The sequence below is a fragment of the Macrotis lagotis genome, chromosome X (genome assembly GCF_037893015.1).
Source record: "Macrotis lagotis isolate mMagLag1 chromosome X, bilby.v1.9.chrom.fasta, whole genome shotgun sequence".
NCBI lineage: Eukaryota > Metazoa > Chordata > Mammalia > Peramelemorphia > Peramelidae > Macrotis > Macrotis lagotis.
Window position 1 is genome coordinate 402,295,062 of NC_133666.1, and position 6,633 is coordinate 402,301,694.

The following is a 6,633-nucleotide window of genomic DNA, read 5'->3' on the forward strand; positions in this document are numbered from 1 at the left end:
AGATCAAAATGCCATCTCAGAAGAATACACCAGAAAAAGCACTACATGTGAAGCCTTTGAGGGAATACAAATTGTGCCCAGCACAAAAAAAGACCTCTTAGGGGCAGCTAGGTGGCACAGTGGATAGAGCACTGGCCTTGGAGTCAGGAGTACCTGAGTTCAAATCCAGCCTCAGACACTTAATAATTACCTAGCCATGTGGCCTTGGGCAAGCAACTTAACCCCATTGCCTTGAAAAATCTAAAAGAAAAAGAAAAAGACCTCTTAGAAGAGCTCAAAAAGAGTTTTCAAAATTAAGTAGAAAATTGAGGAAACAAATGTAAAGGAAATTCAGTATCCTGCAGAAGGAAGCACAAAAATTGACTAAAGAAAATAACTCCTTTAAAAAAATATTGAGCAAGTGTTCCAGAGCAAAGTCAAGATAGCCGCATGAAGCTACAATGCTCCTGAAGCTTTTCTCTACACAGCATTAAATGAAGCCTCAACACAGACATTAAAGCTACAGATCCTATCCAAAACAAAAAAAATCAAAACAAGTTTTTAACTGTAGAGCTCATGGAGGATCTTCCCTGAAGAGCTATCTCTTTTGGGGAGAAGGAAAAGTTAAACCTAGCCAGGCAGGAGAGAAGGAAAGCCAGTGCAAGGTTTGTATCACAGTGCAGCTCAAGTCCCTATAGCTTGACAAAGCATAGGTCCTGGAAGCTAGATAGCAAGTCAGCAGATTGGGTTTCAACTGATGACAAAGTCTGGACCCTGGGAACACTAGGGCAAAAGACAGGACTGGGTGGAGAACAAAACACTGCATAGGCTGAGCCTGGACATAAAAGAGGAAACAAACATCTTAACAAGTGATAAGTCAGGGGTCATATCCTAGCCTCTGCAAAAAATCTCAGGACTATGCTTCCTATACCCCAAGAACAGAGCTCAACAATGAAAATGAGCAAACAAACTAAACATTAACCATAGAAAGCTACCATGCAGACAGAGATAATGAAAATACCATCTCAGAAGAAGAAAACAGTGACAAATTACCTACAAAGGAAGTCTCAATGGTGCCAATGAATTGAAATTCAAATACAAAATTTCATAGAAGAAATTTAGATTTTTGCAAGGCAAATAGGGTTAAGTGGCTTGCCCAAGGCCACACAGCTAGGTGATTATTAAGTGTCTGAGAGTGGATTTGAACCCAGGCACTACTGACTTTTATCCACTACGCCACTTAGCCGCCCCTATAGAAGAAATTTAAAAAGAATTTAAAAAACAAAGAAGAAAGGAAGAAGAAAAAATGGAAAAAAGAAAAAGAAATGAGAGCCATGCAGGAAAATTATAAAAAACTGACCAAAGAAATCAATTTCTTTAAAAGTAAAAATAACCACCTGAAAAAGGAAACATAAAAGCTAAATTAAGAAAATGAAACCCTAAAAATTAGAATTGAACAAATGAAATTAATGAATCTATGAGACACCAAGATTCCATCAAACAAAATTAAAAGACTGAAAAAATAGAAGAAAATGTAAAGTGCCTTTTAGGAAAAACAAATGACCTAGAAAATAGATCCAAGAGAGATAATTTATGAATTATTGGTCTACCAGAAAGTCTATAGATCAAAAGAAAGAGCCTGAAAAAAATATCTTTCAGGCAATTATCAGGGAAAACTGTCCCAATATACTAGATCAAGAAGTCAAAAGAGTCTTTTGAAAGAATATATAGGAACCCCAGGATAAAAACTCTCAGGACTCTCTTAAACAAATTCCAGAATTCTCAAATAAAGGAGAAAATACTTGAAACAACCAAAATGAAATAATTCAAATACAAAGAAAGCACAATCAGAATTATACAAGACTTATCAGCTTCAATTAAAATATTAGAGGGCCTGGACTATATTTTATAGGGTAAAGGACCTTGGATTACAACCAAGAATTTACTATCCTGCAAAATCCAGCATATTCTGTCAGGAGAAAAGATAGATGTTCAATAAAATAGAAACCTTCCAAAATTTCTTGATAAAAAGATAAGAACTGAACATAGAATTTAATCTTCAAATACAAGAGATGTATAAAAAGTAAATGGAAAGGTAAAAACAAAAATAAATGTTTGTCTAGAACATTATATTGTATACAATCCTAAAAGGGAAAATAAACACTTAAAACTCTTGAGATTTATATTTCTCTTAAGATAGTTAAAAGGTTGAATATCATTGAAGATATTGTTCTTAAAGGATATGGATATGGTTGGTCTTGTCCTTCATTATCAAAGAAGACCAAAATGATATCACTATGTGAAACAGTACAGGGCATCTAACTGTAGCTAATCAGACCAGTACTAGCTCAGAATGGACTGCTACTGATCCAGCACAAATAGTCCAGGTGAACACCTGGGGAATTTATTCTAAATTTATGTATCTAATGCTTCCTTTGCTCTATTTTAATTCTGCCTTGATCAGAGTCCAACACTCTCTAATAAAGCCACCTTATACAGGGCAGTCCTGTTTCAGTGTCTCCAGTGCCTTATAATCAATTCTAAAGTTCTTAAGAGTGACCTTCAGGATATCACAATACTTAGAGTACTTAGAGACTATACACAATTAAATCAGAAGAGACTTGACTTTACTAGATACCTAGGGTAGAAGCATACCTAGAAGGGTTGGGCATAAAGATATTAGGAAGTGATCTTGTCTTAATCCGTACTTTAGATAATGAGGGTTTAGAACTATGATTATGGAGCTAAAAGAACATTGGGGGCGAGTGATCCTGATACTTTGGCTGGGGAGGATTGTAGGACTATGGATAGAGTCCTGCAGAGACTGAGGAGAGAATTCACTTAGAGGAACTGGGCATGAAAACATCCTGAGGAGATTTTATTTTGCTTGATGCTTTGGCTATAATTGGAGGAAGTGTGCTTGTATGTAAGAAACTATTGCAACATTGTATGGCAGTACTAGCCTGAGAGAGTAAACACCTGCTTTATTGGCTACTTAAAGAGTTGGGGGGAAATCAGGGATAAGGAGGGGTATTTAAGCACTTGTTTTTCTATGAAATAAGGAGAGAACTTGCCATCTTTGTCTCTAGGCTCTTCAGTGTTCACCTGAATAAAATAATAGGAAAGGAATAAAGTATAATTTAACCGACAGGTACCTAACATATGGCAATCAAGCATGGGCACGAATGCATGAAATAAGCGTCTTTGGGGCCATCTGATCAGAGTCCAGGAGAAGGACCAAGCAGAACCATGCATCAAAGGACTGAGACTTTGGGCTGTCAAGGAAAAAAGCTTCAAAGGACCAAGACTTTAAACTGTCATACAAGCAAGGAAAAAGCTTCCAGGCTACATCCCAGAGACGAAGACTTCGGAGAAGATAACAGTGTAATTGTTATCATGGGGCAGATGTTAAGGATATTTAAAAGGGAGTGGGAGCAAGAAAGAATGGAGGAAATAGAAAATACAGAGGAAAAATAAATAAATAAAGATTATCAAGAAAGGCCTAGGATTAGTCCTACACCATCTAGTAAAGAAACTTAAGCGTTACAAAAAGGTATTGAATGGGTCACAAATGAGGGTGAGAGTTTGGGAGACTTAGGAGCTGAATTTCAGTCATATCCTGTTATTGAGGAGCAAGATCTTTTAATCAATCAAACCTGAGGTGAAGACATGAAAGGCAGTCAGAGATTTAAAGAAGGCAGTGGGGGAATATGGGGCAAGATCACCCTTTGTCCAGTTACAATTGGGTACTCTTGCATACTCCTTATTAATAGTGATTGGAAGCAGATAGGGCATGTTTATCACCTGGACAATCTGTCTTTTGGATGATGGAGTTTACAGAACAGATGACTTTGAGGCATGTGCAAGGTCCCAATGCCACCACATATTATGAACAATTAAATGGCACAAGTCAGTTTCACAACAATGCAGAACCAAATAAATTATGGTTTAGAAACATATGAAAGAATTGCTACCTGTGTAAAGAATGCCTTGGGGACATATTCCAATATAAAATGAAAAGAAAGACGCATTTGCAGTTGTCTGACAAAAAAATGAATAGGCTTTTGTAGATTTCTTTGCCTGAATGCCAGAGGCAGTAGGAAGAACTTTAGGAGATGTAGCAGGAATAGATGTATTAATAAAAACAATTAGCATGGGCTAATTCAAATGCTGATTGTCAGAAAGCAATGATTGGCTTAAGAATGGATGCCACCATTGAGGAAATAATTCAAAGATGTGACAGAGTAGGGTCTCAGGTGTATCATGCAGAATTGATCACAGAAGCATTTACATATGTACAGTGGAAATAAAGAAAAATGGACTTGTTTTGTTTGTGGAAAACCTGGACATTTAAATAAAGATTGTTGGAGTGCCCTAAGAGCTATACCCAGAAAGGTCAAGGTACATTGTCCTTAAACTCTGTGCCCAAAGTATAAAAAGGCAGGACATTGGGCATCAGAATGCAGACCAGAAAACTTAAACAGAGGAAAGGGGACCTCTCCCAGGGGCCCCTCAAAAACAATCCTGGGGTATGACAGTTCAGGAGCAGCAGGGGATGGAATGGAAAAACCAGTATGTAGCTTTGGCAGCAAACCAACCCATACAAAAATATTGATGGTTAAAAGTGCTGGGAAATTTAGGGTTACTTCCACATGCTTCTACTAAAGTGCCTATTCATCCTTACAATTAATGGATAAGGAATGTACAATCATTTTGGCTCCACCAAATCCAGAACATATATCATACCTGTAGTAAGGTATATGAGTGGGGAAATTTTCTCTATTGCAATAATGAATGTTAATGATGATGATAGTTACATAAATGAGAACCAATGTATATCTCAGTTACTTGTTTTTTCAGGATCTTGTATAAATTGTAAGAAAAGGGAGCTGATAAAGGGACCAAAACTGAGAAACAATAATGAAACCATGTTCACTACTACAATTTCTTCAGAAAAACTTCTTTATGTTATCCAAGTAGAGGGAATTGCTTTTCTAGGTTTGATTGACACTAGAGAAGATTGGACTGTGTTCCCCCATTCAGAACTGGCCACAAGATTGGCCTAAACAAGCTACCTATACTAATCTAGTAGGCATTAGAGGTCAACAGGAAACAGAAATTTCTTGTCAACCCTTGAAATGGAGAAAAGAAGATAAAGCAAGGACTGTCACTCCTTTCATAGTTGAAGGACTTCCTACACTATTATGGGGAAGAGATATTGGGTCAATTAGGGGCAAAAATTAGCATGGATATTTTGTTTGGGGCTGATGTTGAGTTGGAAAGTATTAAGGTACCGATTGTTAAATTAGAATGGAAGAATCCGCAACCTATATGGGTGGAACAGTGGCCCCTTACAGAAAAAAAGATTTTAGCCTTAAAAGATATAATAAAGGAACAATTAGAACAAGGCCATATGGAAAAGAGTCACAGCACCTGTAATTCCCCTGTGTTTGCTATAAAAAAAAAAGAAATGAGGGAAATGGAGGATGTTAACAGATTTATGAAAAATCAATGAGGCTCTGAAAGACATGGGTGTTTCACAGCCAGGATTAACTTCTCCTAACATGATTCCCAAAGAGCAGCCATTGTAGGTGATGGACTGTCTTTATTCTATTCCCATTCACCCACAAGACTGAGAAATTTGCCTTTTTCATTCCCAACACAAACCTTGGAGCTCTTCATGATAGGTATCATTGGAAGGTGCTGCCACAAGTAATAAAAAATAGTCCAACATATTGTGTACATGATTCATTAAAGGGGGTTAGGAAAAAATATAAAGATGCTTATTTTTTATGTTATATGGATGATATCTTGGCATCTCACAAAAATAGTGAAGTTTTGGAAGAGATGTTATAAGATACCATAGCTGATCTTAAGGAATACATGTTAGTGATAGCTCCAGACAAAATACAAAAACACCCTCATTTTCATTTTTTAGGTTTCCAGGTAGATTCCACTACCATAAAAATCAAGCTTCCTACATTGAATATAGACAAAAGGCAAACATTAAATGATGTTCAGAAGTTAATAGGTGATATACAGTGGATATGACCTCAGGTCACAATTTCTAATGATCTTATGAAACCACTGTGTGAAATACTGAGAGGAGACAAGAATTTGTTATCAAAGAGGAAATGGACTGCAGAAGCAAAGTCTAGCATTCAGACCATTATGCAATCGATTCATGAACAACACAGTATAAGAGTACATCCTTTACATGGCCTTGAGATAACTATTTTGGACACTGTAGAGTGTCCTACTGGGATTATATATCAGGAACAGGGCATTGTGGAATGGATATATTTAAGTGTGCAGAGAAATAATGTGTTCATTACATACTTGCAAATGCTTGCACTTTTGATTAAAAAGGCTAGAAATAGAGTGATTTGGTTATTTGGAAATGAACCTTCAAAGATTTAAGTTCCATTACAGATGGAAATTATAGATAACAATATTAAGTATTTAGAAGAATGGCAGATTATGGTGAATATGTCAATAACATTTAAATCACCATTAATGCTTAGTAAGTTTTTCTCTTCATGGCCTTGGATTGTGGAGCAGATAGTGAAAAAGGAGCCTGTAGATGGTATAAATGTCTTTATAGATGCAACAAGAAATAACAGAGCTTCCCTATATATTGCAGATAGAAATAGA